Here is a 23687-nt window from a genome sequence, read left to right as displayed (position 1 = left end):
CCCTCGGCCACGTCCCCCTTCGTCCGGCCCACGCCAGGCGCCGTCACTTGGTTCACCGTCAGAAATAGTTTTTCTATCGGTCTTACACGCACAGAAAAATTAGATTCGCCCAGATTAAAAATAATTTGTTTATGCGGATATCCACTAGAAAAAAGAAATAAACGCACAGAAAAAAAATTCCCTGTTGACTACTGGTAGAACAACGACAGAAAAATTCATTTACCCTATTGGGACATAGGAAACATAATTAATATTATCGGATGACAGGATTATTTATTTCCAAACAACATTAGCTGAAACCAATTATACTGTAGTCTCAATAGAACAAATCACAGCTTATCATTATAAATTGCATACAGTAGATGTTCGTCCGTGCATTACAACAAGTAGTTTAAAATATTCACATGATGACATGTATTGTGGATCAACAAGAAGTTACTTATTATTATTAGAAGTGGTTTCTTTTAATACATGTTAGCATATGATTGACCAGTGCCAATTGACCAGAAAGACGAGGTGCTCCCTGCTGCCGCACGCTGCCATGTGCGCCCATGCCACGAAGTGCTTCTAGGATAGCACCGACCTCCATGATTGTTTCCATGCTGTAGGTCTACAGGCTCTGTATGTGCAACATAGAATGTGAAACAACATGATTGGATCCTAGACAGTCCAATTACGAGACAAAAAAATTGCATACATACAATCTGCAATAACTGTGATTTGGTTTGTCAAGTTTCTAAATGGTGTGCCACAACTGTGACTTTCAACAAGTTCCATGCAGTAGCCATGATTCGAGTTCTGCAATTCGTGTCACCAGTAACTAAGTTAGCCATGATTATTCCACTTCTTTGCTTACTGTCACTAGTAACTAAAGATTAACAGGCATGATCAAGTTCAGATTCCATTACCACATCAGGTGGATCAAAAAAATGCATGAAGGTTTTTGTTCAGCAATAGTATCCTGTGTCTATTATTTTATTTCGGGCAATTCAATTAACTTGAAGTGATGCATATACAGATAGAGATCGGAAGCAGTACCTGAACTTGCAATGCCCGATGGGCCGAACATCAAGTTGCATCATACCCATTACCTAAATTGTGATAACAAAGATATATATGGAGGATTAAATAAATTGGGATAACAAAAATGGAATTAAAAACCAAAACTAAAGAAGATTGCATACCTTGAACGGGACAACATGAAATCTGAGCAGCTGCTTGTAAATTTTCTTTGATGCTATCAGGAACATATATTATGGATATACATAAGCATGCAGCTCATATCTCAACTAAGTATCTGTCAATTTAAAATGTACATAGCATCAGCCTAATGCTAGATTTGCGATAAGCAAAAACATGTTAAAAGAACAAACAAGAGACAATTCTTGTTATTATAACCATTGTGCAGGTTTATTTGGTCTAGAACAAAAATCACTGAACTGTGTATATCATATATTCCTCACTGACCTGGTTGCCAGCACATGCCACACAAATGCAGATCCTGTATGGACATAAATGCAGATCCTATATGGAATGGATTGGCAAAATTCAGTATAGAGAAGAGAGGGTCCTTCAATATTTTCCTCTAATGTATGAACTGGTAGTTACTTCCTAATTCTAATGTCAGAAAAGACAACAGATTCACATGTAACCTTAAATTTCCAAACAAATAAGCAGTGATAGATTAAAGAAGCATTTTGATTGTCTATCAGACAAGATAATGAAAGTCCCTCATAACCAGCGAAGCACCACTAAATCATTCAGTGAAGCACCACTAAATCATTATGAGTACTATCGCAGGACATCTATTAAGCACTGATAGGCATAGTAGCTGCACCGATTGAGTAAAGCAACTTTCATAATATATTACTTTACTAGTAAGCTAAATCAGGAAATAATACATCATGTTATACACTTGAGTAGAGGATTAAAGTACATCACCTTAACCTTACACTTCCAGGTGATCTAGTCTAGCATATGAATTCTTTAATTTCATCCAGTAAATAAATAGCATCCACTTAAAACGATCAGTTGGATCAAAGTAAATTAAAAAAAAAACTTCATTTCTCCTAAAAAGGAATATCAGATCAATCCTTAGTATACTTAGTGAACGAAATTAGTAGAAGATCTAAGCACAAAACAGAAACATGTGCTTTGGTGAATATCAGATCAATCCACATCCTACAGGAAGACCAACTCATACAAGCATACACTTGGGTTTAGATCTACAGATAGCCAAACAGCTTAAATTAGGGTTCCAGTGCTAAGTTTTACACAAAGGAAGGGAAGAGAAGGGACAGGCATACCTGGTGTTGTGGATGCTCATCGCTACAGATCCGGACGCCTGGGTGCCAGGGCGGGCCGGGGTCAGAGGCGGCCAAGATGGAGGCGTAGGGGTAGGGCCTTGGGGCCGCGCCCTGGAGGGCCGGCGGCTAGCGGCCGGCCTAGGCCAGCTCACGGGAGGGGCCGCGGCCACTTGCGGTATGGGGGCGGTGGCCGCCGTCGATCCTGAGCACGGCGGCCGGCGCCGAAACTGGGGGGCCGCGGCACTCCCATGCAGATCTGGGGTAGCACACCTGGGGTCGGCGGCCGACGTCGAACCTAAGGGAGGCCGATCTCGGGGCAGAACACTTGGGGGCGGCGGACCTTGGGGGCTGGGGACGGCGGCTCATGGGAGGGGCGCGCGGAGTTTTGGAGCCGGAGACGCGGTTTTGTGCGTGAGGATTGGGAAGGGCGGCCGCGTCTGGAGGATAAGTTTAGGTGGTTTTGCGGTTTTTTCACTGTTTTTTTATTCCACACCGCGCCAATACCAAAAGCAGTAAGGATGGCAACGGGCATTTACCCATCGGGTATCGCCGGAACGTTCTCTTTTCCGCTACGGAGAATTCATTCTGTCCCCTTCTCCGTTAACTGTCTCGGGTATAGATTCTTGCCCATCCCCATATCCGTTGGGCATCGGTCGGGTAATAGATACCCGACGGGTACTGCATACCCGATAAACAAGGACACTTGGGGTCGCAGCTTTGCAATCGGAGACGTTTCTTCTTCACCCGGGTATAAGTGTCGGAATCTCGGAGATACCGAGGAGAATGAGTGAGGTTACGAGGAGGACGAGCAAAGGTGGCAGAGAGACCGAACTGAGGAAGCGAGGGGCACGAGCGCTCGTGATGCAGACGTGCGTGTGCTGCCGGCGGAGATGACGAGGAAAAATTGAACTAGGGTTCCTAGAACACACAAACTATATATATGATTGTTCAGATTTGAGCCAAAATACCTATGTTGAGCGTCTTTGGGCCTAATACTCGCATGACAGCTCAAATAGTCGGGTTCTCCAATAGGTAACGGGGATGGGTAAACAGGGAACGTTCCCGTACCTGCTATACCCGTCGGGGATGGATTATTGCCCATTTAGATGCCCACGGGTAAAGATATGATCCCATCCCCGTCCCCTAATGAATCAAATACCCGTCGGGTATCGGATATCGGGGCCCGTTGCCATCTTTAAAAAGCAGGCTCCATTGCCCAAAACACGACGCCAAAGCGAAATCCATGCGCGTGACTTTTTTTTCATTGCGTACGTAATTTTAATCTGTGTGTAAAATAAAAACTGACTGAATAATTGTAAATTTCTGTGCGTGTATAAGTTTTTTCTGTGAGTTACGAATAAACTGACACAATAATGGTAATTTTTCTGTGTGTATTGTCACGCACAGAAAAATTATACAATTACCCTGTGGGTTTTTGTATTTTTCTGTGCGTTTTTTCGGTACACAGCATTTTTCTATGTGTACAAAAAAAACGCATAGAAAAGAGTTTTCAGTAGTGCATGGAACACCTTATGTGCATGAATTAAACCAGCACCTGGACTTGAATCAATCTAACCACAAGCTGTCCCAACTTCGAGCAACAATATACTTGCATCAATTTGCTCACTAATACATCAGTACCAACATCTCATACTCAATATACGGAACAAAACACATATGCCTTGCATGCCAACTCATCCGTACAAGCAACCAATTTACATATGAAATAATATCAAGTAAGATGATGACTTAATCAATACATATGGCAAGAGAAATACTTAATCAAGAGAGGACAATAAGATTTACATGAAAACCTCTTGTGGGGAAAAATCACGGAAAACAACAAGAAAAATTCACTATGAGATGAAGCAATACACGAGGTGGGAACCAAACAAATGAGAGGAGGCCCCAAATCCCCCACAAATCTCTCTCTTTAGTGGTAGATTTGTTGGATCAGAGCTCTCTCTCAACCTCCCTAGCCTTGGCACTCTCTTTGTTTGTTTGTTTCTTTCTTTCAAGAACAAATGAGCCCCCAAATATATAACAAATGGAGCTGCAACTATCACATAGAAGTATATCAAAGTGAAACACCTTAAGATCAGCCAGCACTGAAGTCACAGGTGATCATTCAAAATTATCAGTTGCTTCATCATACTACAAAATCATGAGAGAGCCTTCCCGGCCATTATTGTAAATGGAATTACAGCAACTGCAACACAGAGATGGGTGCAGAAGGAAGCAATATCTGCAATAGCTGCGATGGTGGTCTGTGACTTGTAATGCGTTAGGAGCCTCCACACGAGGCCTGAGACAATAGCTGCTGCTGCAAGGTGCAAGAAACATTCGGTAGATATGTTGACTGAACCATTGCTGATGCTTGGTATCGACACCGCCAGGAATCCAGTAAATGCTACCTTTGTTAGCTCAAGCGACGCTGGTTTATCACTACCCGCACTACTGCTAACAGCTGATTCTTCATCACCGTTAGCGGCACCCCTGTGATTGTTGTTGCCCTTTCCATCATCCTTGCTGATAGAGGCATAGAACACATATATCATGAGAATGAGGAAGGGAGCTACTAGGAGAAGCAACGCTCTTAGTTCCATTAGTGCATACATAATGAAGAACAAAACCAAGGAGACCGCAAAACCTGTGAAGATATCAATGGTCTCTGTCAGGTTTCTTATGAGTTTGCGAGGAGGCATCGTCTCAAGGAGCATTAAGCCCACACCAACAACACAAACAATGAAGCTTGTGCCGATTGGTTTGGTAAGACGATCGTGTATTATTGCTTTAGTGCTGTTAATCTGACCCTCCAGAGCCAGGCCTTCCAGTCCCAGAAACAGCAGTGCAGTTATACCAGCCAAGAAGTCAAGTGAGCTCTCCAATCTATTGCAGTCGTACTCCTCACATCCCATTGCTAGTTGCAGCATTTCTTTCTCGCACAGCGGTTGTGAAGTGCGTGACGGTACGGATCACGGAGCAGAGTCCAACGAGGGCACCGATCACAGGGAATGCCCAGCTGTGTAAGATGAGGTATATGATCCAACAGGCAAGTGCCACTAAACATGTGCTGGATAAGGGTGCCATCAACATGGTAGCAGTATGTGGGGAACTTGATGAGCTCCCACTGAAGAATCGCTTGGAGAAACAGCAGACAAGGAAGGGGCAAATACTGGCAAGTAAGGTAACCGTCGCTACCACGAGCATGGTAATTGGGACGGCACGCCCATGTTCCTCGCTCTTGAGATCAACCTTCTTCAGCGCAATCGCAAGAAGCACCGGGCAGACCATAATCACCACTCCTTCCGCGAAAGCCCGGTAACGGTTCATCCATGCATCCTACAGTATGAAAAATATGACATATATAGGAATGAATCTAGCAGCTTTAGAAAATTACCATGATCGTGTGTGTCAAGTTGGATTATTGGTCTTCAAATCGTTCGAAGATTGCAGAGTAAACTGAGGTTGGAATGAAACATCAAGCAAAGATTTTATGAACTACAATCAAAATGCAGGGCTGAAGGGTGCATACCATCGGATCTCTGGCAGCCATCACAACTAACTTGGTAAGGTCCTGATCCTGATCCCTCCGGAACTGACCACACGCAGCCTGAAGGATTTATTAGCAGATAGAGAATGGAGAAGCTGCAGACCTGGAATGTATAGCTTGGCAGAAACTTCTGTGCAGCTTCGCCGCTTCAGCATAGGTAGTCAACTGGTCGACAACCGAACGCGTAAGCAAATAACGCGGAAGCAGCAGCACACAGGGAAAGCAGCAGCAAACACTTGTATTTAGTGAAGTCAACGTCCATGGTCGTGGAAGCAAATGGGAACCGTATAGACTGCACGTCGGTGTTTTATATCATCCCCTACTAAATTTGTATCTACGCGTCTGGCCTACATGGTGTGCTCAGAGAATACAAGGATTTATATGGGTTCAGGTGGAATATTTCTACGTCCAGTCTGCTGCTGCTCGTCTTACCGGTAATGGTTTAGAGGGGTTACAAATGAGCGAGAGAGGGAGAAGTTCTCAAGTCTCTGGTGAAAAGATCGAATGGAGTTAAATCTTGCGGAGCTTGTTCAACCATGTGCTCATTAGCTCTCTCTCCCCAGCCGTGTGCTCCTGCTTCCAATTTTATAGGTAAAGGAGAAGGCACAGGTTACAGAGAGAGAAAAGAAGAAAAGCGAGGGAGAAGAAGGCCTCCAGGGCCGCCGCGTCCTTCTTCTTCTTCACCGGGTCCTGCCGACGCTATAGGGCCTGTTCGGCTAGGTATTAAAGTCGGCTGATAAGTCGGCTGGAAGCTGTTTTGTTATGAGAGAAAAATAATATAGATTCTAGGCTGAAAAGCCGGCTGACAAGTTCAAGCAAACAAGCCCATAGATGGTGACGAGGACAGCTCTGCGTCGGCCTCTTGTTCACCACTGGTGCCATGCCTTGACGTCATCAGCAGGTCGTGGCATCCCATCCCATCCCGACGAACGGCATGGTGAACCGACGTGCCCGTCAGCGGCCGTATGGGGAGTAGGCAGCATAGCGACCACGCAGATGTCACTGTTGGCGATGTGAACCCCAGGGCGTGGCCTGACGTGGCCATGGGTCACGTCGAGACGTGCCTACTTCCCAGCCCGATGTCAGAAGTTTGACCCCAGGGTTGTACCTTCTGACCCGTAGTGGTTGGAGGCGGTATGGGTCCTCGTCGGACGAGACAAGAGCCCGCGCTCCAGAGGCCGGGTGAGACGGAGCGCGTGCCCTCAGGGTCGGGCGAGACGGCTCTCGTACCCTTAGGGTCGGGCACCATGGGGCACATGCCCAAGGGGTCGGGCAAGACGGAGCACGTGCCCTCGGGGTCGGGCGACACGGGGCCCGTGCCCTTAGGGTCGGGTGAGATGGCTCCCGTACCCTCGGGGTTGGGCGACACGGGGCCCGTGCCCTCGGGGTCGGGCGACACGGGGCCCGTGCCTTCAGGGTCGAGCGAGATGGCTCCCGTACCCTCATGGTCGGTTGAGATTGAAATACGTCCTTGATTATCTAGGCGAGTTGTCATCCGCGGTCCTCAGATTCCTTCTTCGGGTATACCTAATACCGATACCCGACAGTAGCCCCCAAGCTGGCGGATGAGTAGGATACTCCTTCGTAGGCTTTTTCAGATGGAGGGACTTCGAGGGCTTCGATCTTCTGCTGCCCGCGGGACATCTTGGTGGGTTGCGATTCCCTTCTGTAGCGATCGGACTCCTTGGGAACATGTAGCTATGGGATTCAGGGGGCAAAAAAGATTTCTCTTGATTCTGATCCCTCCCTAGGATCCGATCAATACGCCATCATCATGCGACCGTGTATTCGGTCTCCTTGCAAGTCCAACTTCCCTCAAGCCCCCGCGCGTAGCAGGGGTCTGGTCAAGGGGTCAGCTCGTCTTGTGATCTTCCTCCCTCAAGTATTTTTTCGATAAAATGGAGGGGCTGAGTCGTGCCATGTTTTCCTCAATGGACGTATCATGGTGCTCGGTGAGCTGTTAATGGGCTAGTCCGAGTGGGGCCCTGGCTTCCCGTTTGTGGGGGTCCGGCATGGGTTAGCATGGTACCGACTCCAGATTCTTGGTGGCCAATCCATATAGTTCATGGTCCGTTCGACCAGTCCCAAGGGCTCGCTGCCTTTCTTCGAAGAAAAACCATAGACTGTGAACCGACCAAGACTCGAACATGGGCCGGGATGCTCGTGGCGCTCGTGCACCCAGGGTACTGGCCACTAGCGGGCCCATCCCTTTCCACCCCTCACTCTAAAGGTGCCCCAGAGCGGTTGTGAACCCGCCGGTGGGCCAACCTTCGAACTCCCAAGCTTGAATGGGTCGTGGGAGCATTTTTAGCTCCGTATCCCTTCTTACCAGTGGCGGTTCTCGGCCCATCGAATGGGACAAACCGTCATCCGGTGCATCCTTCGAGGGAGCGACCAGAGGTGGCGTGCACACGTTTCTCAGAGAGGCGATGTGATGCGGCGCGGTGGGCGCGTAGATCTAGGCAGACGGTTCACCTCTCGCTTCACCCTACCTTATAAATAGCAGCCTCCCCCTCGATGTTTCGGCACACTAAACCACAACCTTACCTTCTCCGCCTTTCCGCTGTCGTCGTTTGGATCTGCTGCCAGCGCCCTAGATCCGTAGTCCTTCGCTTCTCCGCCATCGCCTAAAGGTCCTTGCTCCTCTGTCTTTCGCTTTCCATGGAGTCATGGTACCACTCCGACGTCACCCACGCACGCATGGAGGGCCTCATCAAGCAGTGGTCTTCTCCGCGTGAGGACCGACCTGGCAGGAGTGGCTCGTGCCTGGTCACGAGGATGCACCGGTGCTGCCCGATGGCTACATCATGTCCTTCGCGTCCTTCCATGAGCGCAGGACTCATGATTCCTCCCCATCCGTTCTTCTGGTGACTGCCACACCACTACTAGATTGAGCTACAGCATCTGAACCTCAACGGGATCTAGCACATCGCGACCTTCATCGCGCTGTGTGAGGGATACCTAGGGATCGAACCCCACTTCAAACTATGGAGGTACTTCTTCTCCGTCTCCCTACTTAAGAAGGACAGAGGCAGGGAGATCCCGATGCCGATGGGATGCACAAGCATCCACCTCCGGGGGCAGCGGGTGGCCGAGTACATGCCTTGCTAGCTATCCAGATCCAACAAGGGGTGGCACACGTAGTGGTTCTACTTGAAGAACAACCCCGCCGCCTCCTTGCCGGTCTTCACCGGGTGCCTGATCAAAGAGGCACCGTCGATGTGGCCATGGGGCCACCCATCAAGGAAAAGAAGGGGATGTGTGACCTCCTTGAGGCCATCGCATCCCTAAGGAGCTATGGCCTTTGTGGGGATGGTATCATCAGGGCATACCATGCAAGCGCCCTCCCACTGTATGGGATGACTGCCGGCGCGCAGCTCAATGGAACGGCGCTCAGCCTAGGGACTGCTCCGTGATAGCGAGGTCACGCAGCGCATCAAGGAGGCGACGGACGAGTCTAGTGTCGTGTTCCCAATCCCAGGGACATCCTACGATGCGGCCAAAGCTGAGCTTAATCGAGCTGCCGGTGGACATGGGCTTTTGGGCCTCCATCGCGCCATTGCCGGAGCACACGGCTGTGAGGGCAGCGAACCATGTCGTAGATGAGCAGAGGAAGAAGGATAAGGATGACAAGATGGCGAGGCAGCGGGCAAAGTAGCATGAGAGGCTAAACCGAGGAAAGCGGCGGTAGGGTTTAGAGGAGGAAGAGGATGATAAAGAAGAAGAAGGCGATGGTTCTGGGTCGCCCATTCAATGGGATGAGCTGGGTGGCGAGGACGGCTTCGGGTCGCCCGTCCAATGGGACGAGCTGGGTGGCGAGGACAAGGATCCATCTCTACCGCAGGCAGGGCCATTCCCATGGCATGCCCTAGGGCAGGAGGGGGAGTACGCGCCCCCGGAGCCGGTGGAGTCAAGCTGCCCCACCCCGTTCGGGCCTCTCACGGTGCCCCCGGAGTCAGCAAGAATCGGCCGCCCCACTCCATCCGGACCCTCCGAGCAGAGGGAGGGCTCAAAGCGGCAACATGCCAACGAGGAGCTGCCGGGGTCAGGCGAGCTGGCCCCAAAACAGCCATCGTCCGATGGCGTTGGGGTGAGCGGGAGTTTTGTTTTCCTTTTGTTCTAACTGAATTTTTGTCGTAAACTGACTGTCATGTGCTTTGCAGCGTCGAAGGACGTTGGACTCTCCTGATGCTTGCGCCGAAGAAGACCCTCTTCTAGTAGATGCGCCAGGAGTCGGCTGGCGTTGCGCCGGAGGTGAGTAGGAGTGGCGCTAGGGCAGCCATGGCGTCGACCGGGGAGGCACAGCCGATGGCTACGTCCAAGGGAGAGTAGATGGAGGAGGGCACGTTCAGGGTGCCCGTGGCGGGCGTGGCGCAGCCGGGTGTGACTACGACGTCGCTAGGCGGAAGCGGCGCAGCCGGAGCCATCATTCAGTGCGGGTGGCCGCCTCCCTGGAGGGGTGGATGGAGGAGGATGTACCCGAGGCATCCTTAGCAGATGTGGCGATGGGGCATGCCTCTACACCCATGTCACCCACCCCCTCTACCAGTTGGAGGGTCCGCTCCAGTGGAGTTGCTGCCACAAGAGGGGTTGGCGCTGCTTGGGATCGACGTGGAGCGATCCTGGTTTCTAGTTTGGGTGGTTGCCCTTGATGATACAGTGGAGGAGAGGGAATGGGGGAGTGTCCACACGAAGGTTGGGACCTACAGTTCGCACCCTAACCACCGTGCTGAGCTCACTGAGCGACATTATTGCCCCAGTTGGCCAGATATGATATGACCGTGTTCCCGACCCTCATTTTCCCTTTCCGTGCTTCTAAGTCATGTCCTCTCCGTAGTCCCTTATGGTCCGCAGCTAGGAGACATCCCAATTCCTTGTCGAGGAGGCACTGACAGAGTGAGGGGCTGGCCGCATAGCTCACTGCCACCCAGTCAGGAGGTGGCTGAGCTTGCCCCCGCCGCCCAAGAGCTGGCCGACCTCCAAGTCAGGGAGAAGGATGCTCACGATGTTGCCCATGAGGTTGGGGATAAGCTCATGGTCCTAATTGAGAGGGCGCACACAGACGCCATAGAGGCCGAGCAGGCTATGGAAGGAGCGGGACAATTTGCTTCGTGCCGTAGAGGGGCTCTGCACGGAGCATGACTTGGCTCATTAGGACCACGCTGACACCTAGCAACGGATCGACCTCCTTGAGGGTGAGCTTGAGGGGAGAGGGACCTGAAGGTTGTGGTCGAAGGTGTGTCCGCCAGGCTCGCAATGGAGGTAGGTCAGCTCTAGGAAGAGGTCCGGCGCCTGGAGGCCGAGGTGACCCAACAGTGTGAGCAGCGCTAGGAAGAGGTCTGGCGCCTAGAGGCTAAGGTGACTCAATGGCGCGATGAGGTGCGTAGGCTTTGGGCAGACATGGACAGTAAGCCTCCAGTTTCCCTTGTTGTCTTTCTTCCCTAGAATCCGTGGTATGCCTTTTGACACGGTCGGTATGTAGCTTGGACAAGTCTCAGCGACAAGCTTGGCACAGAGGTGATGAAGAGCCACGGCCTAGAGAAGGAGCTCGACGAGGTGAAGGCCTCCCTCCTGAAGGAGAGCGACGAGCATAATTCCCTAGCGTGTCACCATCTAGCTGGTCTTCAACGACCTCGAACTGGCTTCAGAGCAGGAGACGAGCTTGTACACAGTTCATGCCATCTAGATTACAGATCGAGCGTGTGAGATCGCGAGGGATGCGCTTCGCTTCGACGTTCACCGATCATTTGCGATCGTCTATTCTCATTACTAGAACATCGAATCTGGCGACGATGAGCCAGGGCTTCATGTTCGTCTACTCCGACACTAAGCTAGAGGACATCAAGAAGGAAGTGGCCCCTCTAGCGCAGGACTTATTTGCCTAAGATAGAGGATGAGATCATCACCCCAAAGAATTAGTTAGTTAGATAGGCTAGGCGATGAACTTGTAATAAGTGGACAAGTTCTTAACTTTTATTATGGCCGAATAGACTTTTGGTTCTTCTACCTTTGTCGTATAAAAAAGGTTAATATGTTTTGATCCTTTCTATTGTTAAGGCTATAAAGCTCGAGGTGCGGGCAAAAAAACTCTGATCACACTGGTGAGCAAAAACACCGTAGTCGTTGGGGTGTAGGTTTCTTGCAGTCCGACCAGTTTTACTCAGCGTTTATTTTCACAACCCTTGCTTCTAGATCTTAACGTAGGAGAGGGTCGGCAGATATACTCTTATCAGCCCCTGAGTGGGGCCCAACACCTTACCATTGTTGGGGTCAGGGTGTCACTAAAGATCGAGGAAATGATAGCAAAATCGATAAGAGAAAGTGTTTTTTGTTTTAGAAACGTCATTCTTAATTTTCAAAAGTACGCGCATATATTAGGGGTAAAAGCGACGTAGTTGCTCGATGTTCTAGACATTGACAAAGACCCAGCCGTCGACGGTCTTGAGCTTGTAGGTGCCTGATCGGAGCACCTCCACGACGACGTATGGTCCCTCCCATGATGGAGAGAGCTTGTGATGGTTCTTGTTGCTCTGGATGAGGTGGAGCACTAGGTCCCCGATGTTGATGGCCCGACCCCACACTCGATGGCTATGGCACCAGCACAACGCTTGCTGGTACTTGGCCAAGCGAAGGAAGGGCAACATTGCGTGCTTCATCGAGCTAGGTCTATGGCATCCTCGAGGGATGCCTCGGCTCCCTGCTCGTCGTATGCCCTAACCCTCGGCGCTCTATAGTCAAGGTCGGTCAGGAGGATAGCCTCAGAACCATAGACCATGAAGACGGGTGTGTAGCCGGTGGCCCCGTTGGGGGTTGTCCTCAAGCTCCAAAGCATCGCGGGGAGCTCTACGACCCATCGCCCACCAAACTTGTTCAACCAATTGAAGATCCTAGGCTTGAGGCCTTGTAGGACCATGCTGTTTGTGCACTCGACCTGCCCATTCATGCAGGGGTGCACCATAGTGGCCTAATTGATGCAGATGTGATATTCATCGCAGAATCAAAGGAACTTTTTCTCGGTGAACTGTGTGCCGTTGTCCATGATAATGGAGTTCGAGACTCCAAAGCGATGGACGATGCCAAGGAAGAATAGCACGGCTTGCTCGGACTTGATCATAGAGATCGGTCGAGCCTCTATCTACTTTGTAAACTTATCTACGGTGACAAGCAAGTGTGTATAGCCCCTGGGTGCTCTCTTGAGAGGTCCGACCATATCGAGCCCCCAGACCACGAACGGCCACGTGATGGGGATTGTTTGGAGTGCTTGGGGCGGCAGGTGGGTCTGCCGAGCGTAGTATTGACACCCTTCGCAGACACAATCCATTTAGCATTGGCTACTGTAGTCGGCCAGTAGAAGTACTGTCAAAATGCACTTCCGACCAGGGTACTAGGTGCAGCATGGTGCCCACAGACCCTACCGTGGATATCTCTCAGCAATTGCATCCCTAGTTTGATGGGGATGTAGCGCTACAGGATCCCTGTGTAGCTTCGCATATAGAGCTCTCCCTCGATAATGACGAATGACTTGGCGTGACGCGTGAGCCGCCGAGCCTCCATTTTGTCTGTTGGTAGAGCCTCATGGAGGAGGTAGTCGAGGTAAGGCGTTCTCTAGTTGGCTAGAGGGTCGGGCTCTACCACTGGATCTTCGTCAAGCTCCATGACTTCGAGGTTAGAAGGAGCTGACGGTCGGTTTGCCCCTAAGCCTAGGGCAGGTAGCCCATCAGTGGTCTATTCCTAGCTCCTTGTAGTGGACTGAGGGCTTGTATAGATCGCTGGCGACTGATGTTTGTTGGCACCGGTTCTTGCGCGGACGCCATCTTTGCCAGCACATCGACTACTTTGTTGAGCCACCTCAGGATGTGATTGACCTCGAGACCATCAAACTTGTCCTCCAGCTGGCAGACTTCTCGGCAATACACAACCATTTTGGTGTTGTGGCAGCTTGACTCCTTCATGACTTGGTCAATAACCAGCTAGGAGTCACCCCGGATGTCAAGTCATCGGATGCCCAACTCGACGGTGATGCATAGGCCATTGATGAGTGCCTCATATTTAGCCACATTGTTGAATGCAGGGAAATGGATGCAAACCATGTACCTCATGTGTACCCCTAGGGGAGAAACAAAGACCAGCCCCACACTGGCATCTTTCTTCATCAGCGATCCATCGAAGTACATCGTCTAGTACTCTTGGTCGACGGCTGCTGGCGGCATTTGGATCTCAGGTCCATTCTGCAACAAAATCTGCCAGCACTTGGGACTTGACGGCAGTCTGAGGGGCATACGAAATGCCATGACCCATCATCTTGAGTGCCCACTTCGTGATTATTCTTGTGGCATCCTAGTTTTGGATGACCTCGCTAAGAGGGAAGGACGTCACGACCATCACTAGGTGTGACTCGAAGTAGTGGCGCAACTTTGTCTTGGTGATCAGGACTGGTGTACAGGAGTTTCTGGATTTGGGGGTAGCGAGTCTTGAAATCAGACAAGACCTCGCTAATGAAGTACATGGGACACTGTACTTTCAGGGCGCGTCCCTCTTCTTTCCCGCTCTACCACCAGGACGACTGCTGACCACTTGCGTGGTGGCCACAATGTAGGGTAGGAGCGGTTCCCTGTTGGTGAGGGGAACCAAGATTGAGGCCTTTGTCAGGAGCTGCTTGACCTTGTTAAGCGCATCCTGAGCAGTCAGGCATCCACTCGAAACGGTCGGCTTTCTTCAGAAGCCGATAGAGGGGGAGACCTCATTCGCCGAGGTGCGAGATAAAATGGCTAGGCACGGCGAAGGCACCCTATAACTCACTGTATCCCATTTATATTCTGAATCGGGCCCATCCTCATGATGGTAGAGATCTTCTCCTAGGTTGGCTTTGATGCTGCACTTGGAGACAACAAAACCCAGCAGCATACCCCTCGGGACCCTGAAAACATATTTCTCGGGGTTGAGTTTGATGCCGTTTGCTCAGAGTTATGAGAAGGTCTGCTCTAGGTCAGCTATGACCCGATCAGCCCATTTGGACTTGACCACGATGTCGTCTACGTAGGCCTCAATGATTTGTCCGATGAGGTTCCAAAAACACTTGAGCATACAACGCTGATACGTAGCCTTGTGTTTTTAGACCGAAAAGCATTGTGACAAAGCAGAACGATCTGAATGGGGTGATGAAAGACGTCGTGAGCTGATCAAACTCTTTCATCGCTGATTTGATGGTACCCAGAGTACGCATCAAGGAAGCAAAGGGTTTCGCACCCTGAGGTCAAGTTGACTACTTGGTCTATGCATGGCAAAGGAAATGGATCCTTTGGACACGCTTTTATTGAGACCTATGTAGCAAACACACATTCTCCATTTTCCACTCTTTTTTCTTACAAGAATGGGATTGCCTAACCACTTAGGGTGATACACCTCCTTGATGAATATGGCCACCAAAATCTTTACAATCTCCTCGCCGATGGCCCTGCGTTTCTACTCGTTGAAGCGACGTAGACTCTGCTTCACCGGCTTGGAGCCTGGCCTGATTTTCAAGGCGTGCTCAGTGACTTCTCTTGGAATGCCTAGCATGTTCGAGGGTCTCCACTGCAAATATGTCTCTATTGACATGAAGGAAGTCGACGAGTGCGCTTTCCTATTTAGAGGAAAGTGTGGTGCCGATGCTCACCACTTTGCCCTCAGAGCTGTTGGGCTCTATGAGGACCTCCTTAGGTGCCTGCCATGGGCTCAAAAGACCTAGCCGACCGCTTGGGGTCGGGCGCATCTTTGATGATCTCCTCCCTGATGGCCGCGAGCTATTTGGAGGCGACAATCACCAGTGGCATGTTCACAGCACTCTACCTAGGAGGTGCCGACGGTGATGACCCCACGCGGACCCTAGCATCTTCAACTTCAGATAGGTGTAGTTGGGGATGGACATGAACTTCGCATAGCATGGACGTCCTAGGATAACGTGGTAGGTGTCGTGGAACCCGACCACCTCAAAGGTAAGGGTCTCCATCCTGTAATTGGTTGGATTTCCAAAGGTGACAGACAGATTGATCTACCCGAGCAGCACGGCCTACTTTCCAGGCACGATGCCATGGAAAGGCGTCCTGATCAGGTTGGATGTGTGACCGGTCGATGCCCATGGCATTGAGCGTCTCAGCATACATGATGTTGAGGCCACTGCCTCTATCATTCAACACCTTGGTGAGCCGCTTCGTGATGATGATCGGGTCGACCATGAGCGGGTATCTTCTAGGCTACGAGACACTTTCTAGGTGGTCAGTCCGATCAAAGGTGATGGCAGACTCTGACCATCAGAGGAAGGAAGGCGTGGCTGGCTCGGCTGAATAGACCTAGGGCGTGCAAGCTTCTAGCGGCGCTTGGAGTCATAGACCACCGATCCTCTAAAGATCATAAGGCAGCCATCCAGCGTTGGAAAGCCACCATCCTTCCCCTTGGCATCGTCTACCGCTGGCTTGGGCTCCTTCCTATGCTCCCCCTTGTTGGACCCACCGGACAAGAACCACTTCATAAGGGTGCAGTCTTTGTATAGGTGCTTGATGGGGAAGGTAGGGTTTAAGCATGGCCCTTCAAGCAGCTTCTCAAAGTGGCCTAGGGTATCCTCGGCGGGTTTTTGACCCCCCTTATGGTCGGTAGTGGCTATGAGTGAGCCCTCGCGCCACTACTTGTTCTTCTTCTTGTTGGGGCAGTTGGAGGCGCCTTCACTGGCGTCCTCATCCCTTTTCATCTTGCCCTTAGGGTGGTCAAAAATCGCTCCGACCGCCTCCTCACCCTAGGCATGGCTAGTGGCGATGTTAAGGAGCTCCTTGGTGATTCATGGGCCCTTGTGTCCCAGCTTGTGAACTAGGGACTCGAAGGTGGTCCTGAATAGGAAGGCTCCTATAACATCGGCATCAGTGATGTCGGGCAGCTCGTTGCACTACTGGGAGAAGCGTCGGATGTACTCATGAATAGTTCCCTAGACTTCTATCGGTAGTTTTTGAGATCCCACTAGGTTCTTCAGGATGCGCGTAGGTGCCCTAGAAGTTTCCCACAAAATCTCCTTTAGGTTCGCCCAACTTTGAATCCGGTTGGGTGGAAGGTGCTCCAACCATGTTCGCACCAAATCAGCTAGGAACAATGGAAGGTTGCGGATAATGAAATTGTCACTATCCGCTCCACCGGCTTGGCAAGCAAGCCGGTAATCCTCGAGCCATAGTCCGGGGTTCATTTCCCCAAAGTATTTCAGGATGTTGGTCGGCGAGAAGGAGACGTTGAGGATGTGTCGACCGAAGCCTTGAGGCCCCGGCAGGTTGGGGCTTGGGCTCTGGTCCTCACTGCTATCGTAGCGTTCACCACAACAAGGGTGGTAGTTGCGGCCGACTTCCTCTCTCTCGTTGCTTCGTCCATGCGTATGGGCATCTAGGATGTTACGTGTGTCATGGTGGAGGCCTAGACGCTCATGCATCGGAGCCACGGCGCGCCCCTCGCTGCCACACGGCGCCTGGTGGACCGACATATCCCTAACATGTCGTCCCAAGGGCACATGCAGACTAGCATCGAGCTCACGTCACTAAGACAGCGAGCTCTCCACCTGATGCACCAGTCGCGCACTAGAGCAGCATGTGGATCTCACGATGGGCCCAACGATCGTCGGGTGTTGCGGGCTCCATGAGCCCTCGGAGTAAGGCTGCCACGGTAGCGATGTTCTAGCTTGCCCGGGTGAACTGTGGGAGGGCTCCATCATCTTCAATGATCCTCCGGTTCTCGGTGTGGGTCATGGCGCGCGCACACCCACTGTCTCTACGATGCTCAATCTCTTGCTCGAGCTCCACGTACTCCTGCTCTAGCTAGAGTCATGCATCCTCGAGTTCCCTGTGCTACGCCCTCTGCTGCTCCACCCGCAGGTGAGGCGGGGTCCCTACGTCTCCCTTGACCTCATCGTCGAGGTCGTTTGGTGGGGTAGCCCCTCCCTTGTGGATGCTTTCGACGCATCCCTTAGGGGTACCTGCTATAAAACATTCTCGCGAGAGGTGATGGCTCCCCCTACTGGAGTCAAAGTTGGAGGGTGACTCTAAATCTCCCGTGAGAAGGCTGTGGAAAGATTCCATCACATATTCGGTCATCCCCACAAACTCGTCATTCGTAGGGGATGGGTACATGCTCTGCATCACGAGGTGGCCAATAGTCCCCGTAGCATTGCACAGACTGAACAGGAACGCTATAGTGGTGCTCTGGATGAGGTATTTTGGGGAGAGCGGTTCCCCTCCGGCAAGCTGTATCATGACGTTGGTGAACGAGAAGGTGAGGCAGCACAGGTCCTCCCGGGACGGTCGGGGTCCCAGGACGGCATCGAGCTAGCGCTCTAGCCTTCTGTAATCGAAGCCAAGGAGCTAGTCGCTCCCAGGGGTGCGAGCCTCCAGCGCGTGCAGCTGTAGCTCCTCAGGCGCCTCGACGATCGCATCGAGGGCATCGGACTGGAGAGGCTGGATGGCGGCGAAGTACTATGCCAACCCTCCCTCTGTTGTGACGATGAAATCTAGGTTCCCAAAGTGCACGTGCGTGCCCGGCATCCAACTGACGCCGTGACTAGCCATTCGAGGCTTGATGTGGATGTCGAGATAGGCAAAAAGCCCCAATCTAGTGTGCCAATTGTCGGTGTTTTTGAACACCGGCTAGTAAATTTGTATATGCACGTCTGGCCTGGATGGTATGCTCGGAGGACACAAGGATTTATACTAGTTCAGGCGGAATATCCCTACGTCTAGTCTGCTGCTGCTCGTGTTATCGACACTGGTTTGTAGTAGGGGTTACAAACGAGCAAGAGAGGAAAGAAGTTCCCTAAGTCTCTAGTGAAAAGATCGAATGAAGTTGACTCTTACTGAGCTTGTTTAGTTGTGTGCTCGTTAGCTCTCTCTCCCCCAACCGTGTGCTCCTGCTTTCCCTTTTATAGGTGAAGGGGAAGGCGTAGGTTACAGAGAAAGAAAATGAGAAAAGCGAGGGAGGAGAAGGCCTCCAGGGCCGCCGCGTCCGTCTTCCTCTTCACACAGGTCCTGCCGACACTGTAGATGGTGACAGGGACGGCTCTACGTCGAGCTCCTATTCACACTAGTGTCATGCATCGACGTCATCAGCAGGTCATGGCGTCCCATCCTGTCCCATCTGACGACGTGTTGAACCGACGTGCCCGTCAGCAGGCCGTACGGGGAGTAGGCAGCACAGCGACCACGCACCTATCACTGTTGACGATGTGAACCCTCGAGTGTGGCTTGACGTGGCCATGGGTCACGTCGAGACGTGTCAGCTTCCCGCCCGGTGTTAGAAGTTGGACCCCAGGGTCGTACCTTCTGACCCGTACTAGTTTGAGGCGGTATAGGTCCCTGTCGGGCAAGACGGAGCCCGTGCCAGGGTCGAGCGAGATGGCTCCTGTACCCTTGGGGTCGGGCGAGACGGGGCCCGTGCCCAAGGGGTCGAGCGAGATGGAGCTCGTGCCCTCGTTGTCGGTCGACACGGGGCCCGTGCCCTCAGGGTCAGTCAAGATGGCTCCCGTACCCATGGGGTCGGGCGACACGGGGCCCTTGCCCAAGGGGTCGGGCGTGACGGAGCCCGTGCCCTCGGGGTCGGGCGACATGGGGCCCGTGCCCTCAGGGTCGGGCGAGATGGCTCCCGTACCCTCGGGGTCGGTCAAGACTGAAATACGTCCATGATTATCTAGGTAAATTGTCGTCCGCGGTCCTCAGATCCTTTCTTCGGATATCACTAATACCGATACCCAACACTGCACTTGTTCACCCATAATTGGTCGGCGAGTTTATTCGACAAAGGTACGGATCGGTTTCATCGCGTCAGAAATACTTCCCTCCATTCCAAATTATAATTTGGTTGACTTTTTTTATCCTAAATTTGACCGCTCGTCCTATTTTAAAAAATTGTGCAAACATAGTCAAATTTAAGTCGTTTTTGAAGAACTTTTGTTAATAAAAAGCCACAACAAAAGAAGTGATATTTAACACAAATTTTTAAATAAATCGAGTAGTCAAACTTAGATTAAAAAAGTTAAACAAACTATAATTTGGAACGGATTTAGTACACCATAGCATTTGTGGGACCAGCAACTTGGGAGTGATTTGGGCCCAAGTAGTCCAGCCAGGGCGCCTGACATACAAACGGATCGATTGGTTGCCAAAAAGAGAAGTGGAGCCTAGCTGAGTAGGTGGTGCAAATATGTCTTCATACACCGACTCCGGCCGCGGAAACATAAATGAAATCTATCCCTCGCCGCCTATAATAATAATAGAATCCCTCGACGAGAAATAAATTCCTGCGTCCTCAGCGCTCCAACCTTCCGTGTAGCAAATAGTATTCTACACTATTCATGACGCTGACCGGATACTGTTCTGGCAACGTTTTCTGTAGACGACACTATTCAAACATTGTTCACCTGTTTTTTACTATTCTCACGTTAATGTTTATCGCACTGTTCATTCTGTTTCCCTGTTCAAAACGGCGCAGCCTAGCGCGCCCACTGTGCTGGTATATTTGCATCCGTCGAACATGCCCACGTTTCGCCTAACTCAGTAACTCTGGCGCCCTGCGTGGTTCATTCATTTACGCCCTCCAATCATACCCAAAATGTTTCAATTTTAAAGAAGTATAAAATGGCAAAAATAGGTGGGCTTATAATAATATTTTTATTTCTGCATAAAAAATAAAATAAAATGTGACAAGTTGTTTACGTTCAAAAAATGGGACAAGTCTTGTTATATGCACGAAGATCTAGGGGCTAACGAGCTACTGTTGCCCGCAAGGCATAGCGTAGGTCCCGTTTAAAGGGCGTACCCAGTGCAGAGAGCTCCCGCTCTGTGCGGGGTCTGGGAAAGGGTGTCAGTGGCAAGTCTTATCCTCGCCTGTGCAATGCGAGGAGACCGCGACTCGAACCCGGGACCTTCCGGTCACAGGCGGTAAGACTCTACCGCCGAAATTTTTTGGGTTTTGGGTATCAGTAGCATTTTCGTTTGTATTTGGTAATTAGTGTCTAATTATGGACTAATTAGGTTCGAAAGTTTCGTCTTGCGATTTCTCATCCAACTGTGTAATTAGTTTTTTTTTTGTCTACATTTAGTACTCCATGCATGTGCCGCAAGATTCGATGTGACGAGTACTGCGCAAAAAATTTTGAATTTTAGGGGAAACTAAACAGGCCCTTAGTCCTACCCTCCTAAAAATGGCAAGACGTCAAAACTTAACTTGGTGAGGTCCTGGTCCTGATCCCTCCGGAACTGATGACCTGCAATGGAGGCCTGAAGGATTTATTAGCAGATAGAGAAGGGAGAAGCTGTAGACCTGCAACGGAGCTGCGCCGCTCCTGCTCGGGTCTTGACGCTTGAAGAGCTGATGATTTCTGCGGCGGCTGAGAAGCCGGCTGAAACTGATTTGTCTCGAGAGAAAAAAATAATGTATCATACCTGATAAAAGTATAGCTTGGCAGAAACTTTTGTGCAGCTGCCGCTTCAGCATACGGTACTGAACGCGTGAGCAAATCACGCGGAAAACACAAGGAAAGCAGCCGCAAAGACTTCTGTCTATTTAGTGAAGTCAACGGCCATGGTCTTGGAAGCAAATCGGACCGCACTTCTTCGCCCCCATAATTGGTCGTCCAGTTTATTTATTTTTATTTATTCATTCAACAAGGTAAGGATCGGTTTCTGGTGGCAAGGAATTCACCACCTACCATTTGTGATTGGTTGGGCACATATAGAAAATATAAGTAAGTACTCCCTCTGTACTAAAAAAAATGAAGTTGTTTTGGACAAGGCTTGAGTCAAACATTAGGAATGTAAATCATGAATAATTTTTAAGTTGTTGAGTTTGAAAATGTGAAAGTCATATGTATAGATTTGTCTTGAAAAATACTTTTACAAAAATTTACATATATCACTTTTTGATAAATATCTTTATAAAAATAAGTAGTCAAAGTTATGCTTTAGAGACCGTATCGCTGTCCAAAACGACTTCATTTTTTAAGTATGGAGGACGTATATGCGCCTCCTCGACGAGCCGGTCCCAGGTTTCCTTCTGTTCATGAGGAACCGAGACTTTCGCCGACTGCGAGCGATGAGGGACTGAAGGAAGACGATGGTTAGGATACAAAAATATATAGAGAAAGAAAAGGACGAGAGGCAGGATCAAGCAAATACCCAGTCGGAGGGAAACGACAACGTCGCGCAAGGCACCCCTGGCATGGTCCAGGGCTTCCAGCACGGACGTGATCCCCACGTCGAGGCTCTCCCGCTCCTCATGCTCTCGGCGGCGGCGTCGAGGGTGAAGAGCGTCGATGCCGGATCCTGCGGATTTATCCACCGGAGCAAGGGCTCGCCCCTCGCGGGCGAGTCGCTGCCTACCGACGTCAGCGCCAAGGACACTCCCCGCCGGTCCCAAGGGCCGCCTACCTCTCTGCCACCACCACGACTCCCGAGAACCCCTCGGCCACGTCCCCTCCGTCCGGCCCACGCCAGGCGCCGTCACTTGGTTCACCGTCAGAAATAGTTTTTCTATCGGTCTTACACGCACAGAAAAATTAGATTCGCCCAGATTAAAAATAATTTGTTTATGCGGATATCCATAGAAAAAAAAATAAACGCACAGAAAAAAAATTCCCTGTTGACTACTGGTAGAACAACGACAGAAAAATTCATTTACCCTATTGGGACATAGGAAACATAATTAATTATCGGATGACAGGATTATTTATTTCCAAACAACATTAGCTGAAACCAATTATACTGTAGTCTCAATAGAACAAATCACAGCTTATCATTATAAATTGCATACAGTAGATGTTCGTCCGTGCATTACAACAAGTAGTTTAAAAATATTCACATGATGACATGTATTGTGGATCAACAAGAAGTTACTTATTATTATTAGAAGTGGTTTCTTTTAATACATGTTAGCATATGATTGACCAGTGCCAATTGACCAGAAAGACGAGGTGCTCCCTGCTGCCCGCACGCTGCCATGTGCGCCCATGCCACGAAGTGCTTCTAGGATAGCACCGACCTCCATGATTGTTTCCATGCTGTAGGTCTACAGGCTCTGTATGTGCAACATAGAATGTGAAACAACATGATTGGATCCTAGACAGTCCAATTACGAGACAAAAAAATTGCATACATACAATCTGCATAACTGTGATTTGTTTGTCAAGTTTCTAAATGGTGTGCCACAACTGTGACTTTCAACAAGTTCCATGCAGTAGCCATGATTCGAGTTCTGCAATTCGTGTCACCAGTAACTAAGTTAGCCATGATTATTCCACTTCTTTGCTTACTGTCACTAGTAACTAAAGATTAACAGGCATGATCAAGTTTCAGATTCCATTACCACATCAGGTGGATCAAAAAATGCATGAAGGTTTTGGTTCAGCAATAGTAATCCTGTGTCTATTATTTTATTTCGGGCAATTCAATTAACTTGAAGTGATGCATATACAGATAGAGATCGGAAGCAGTACCTGAACTTGCAATGCCCGATGGGCCGAACATCAAGTTGCATCATACCCATTACCTAAATTGTGATAACAAAGATATATATGGAGGATTAAATAAATTGGGGATAAACAAAAATGGAATTAAAAACCAAAACTAAAGAAGATTGCATACCTTGAACGGGACAACATGAAATCTGAGCAGCTGCTTGTAAATTTTCTTTGATGCTATCAGGAACATATATTATGGATATACATAAGCATGCAGCTCATATCTCAACTAAGTATCTGTCAATTTAAAATGTACATAGCATCAGCCTAATGCTAGATTTGCGATAAGCAAAAACATGTTAAAAGAACAAACAAG

General features: G+C 50.0%; 1 long non-coding RNA gene and 1 pseudogene across 2 annotated transcripts; both read right to left on the bottom strand.

Annotated features, from left to right (window-relative positions):
• Positions 1-270: 270 nt before the first annotated feature.
• On the bottom strand, positions 271-2724 carry LOC136458248 (uncharacterized). 2 transcript variants are annotated; one of them, XR_010759934.1, is made up of 4 exons: positions 2307-2724; positions 1468-1524; positions 1039-1297; positions 271-798 (listed from the first exon to the last, which is right to left on the bottom strand). It is a non-coding gene; the product is annotated as an uncharacterized lncRNA (long non-coding RNA). The 2 variants fall into 2 exon arrangements; XR_010759935.1 differs by having other exon boundaries at positions 271-619.
• A 1145-nt stretch (positions 2725-3869) lies between these two features.
• Positions 3870-6024, bottom strand: LOC136458247 (uncharacterized; annotated as a pseudogene).
• Between the last annotated feature and the right edge of the window lie 17663 nt (positions 6025-23687).

This window comes from Miscanthus floridulus, chromosome 6, assembly GCF_019320115.1.
Source record: "Miscanthus floridulus cultivar M001 chromosome 6, ASM1932011v1, whole genome shotgun sequence".
Lineage (NCBI taxonomy): Eukaryota > Viridiplantae > Streptophyta > Magnoliopsida > Poales > Poaceae > Miscanthus > Miscanthus floridulus.
This window is presented reverse-complemented; position numbering and strand designations above follow the sequence as displayed.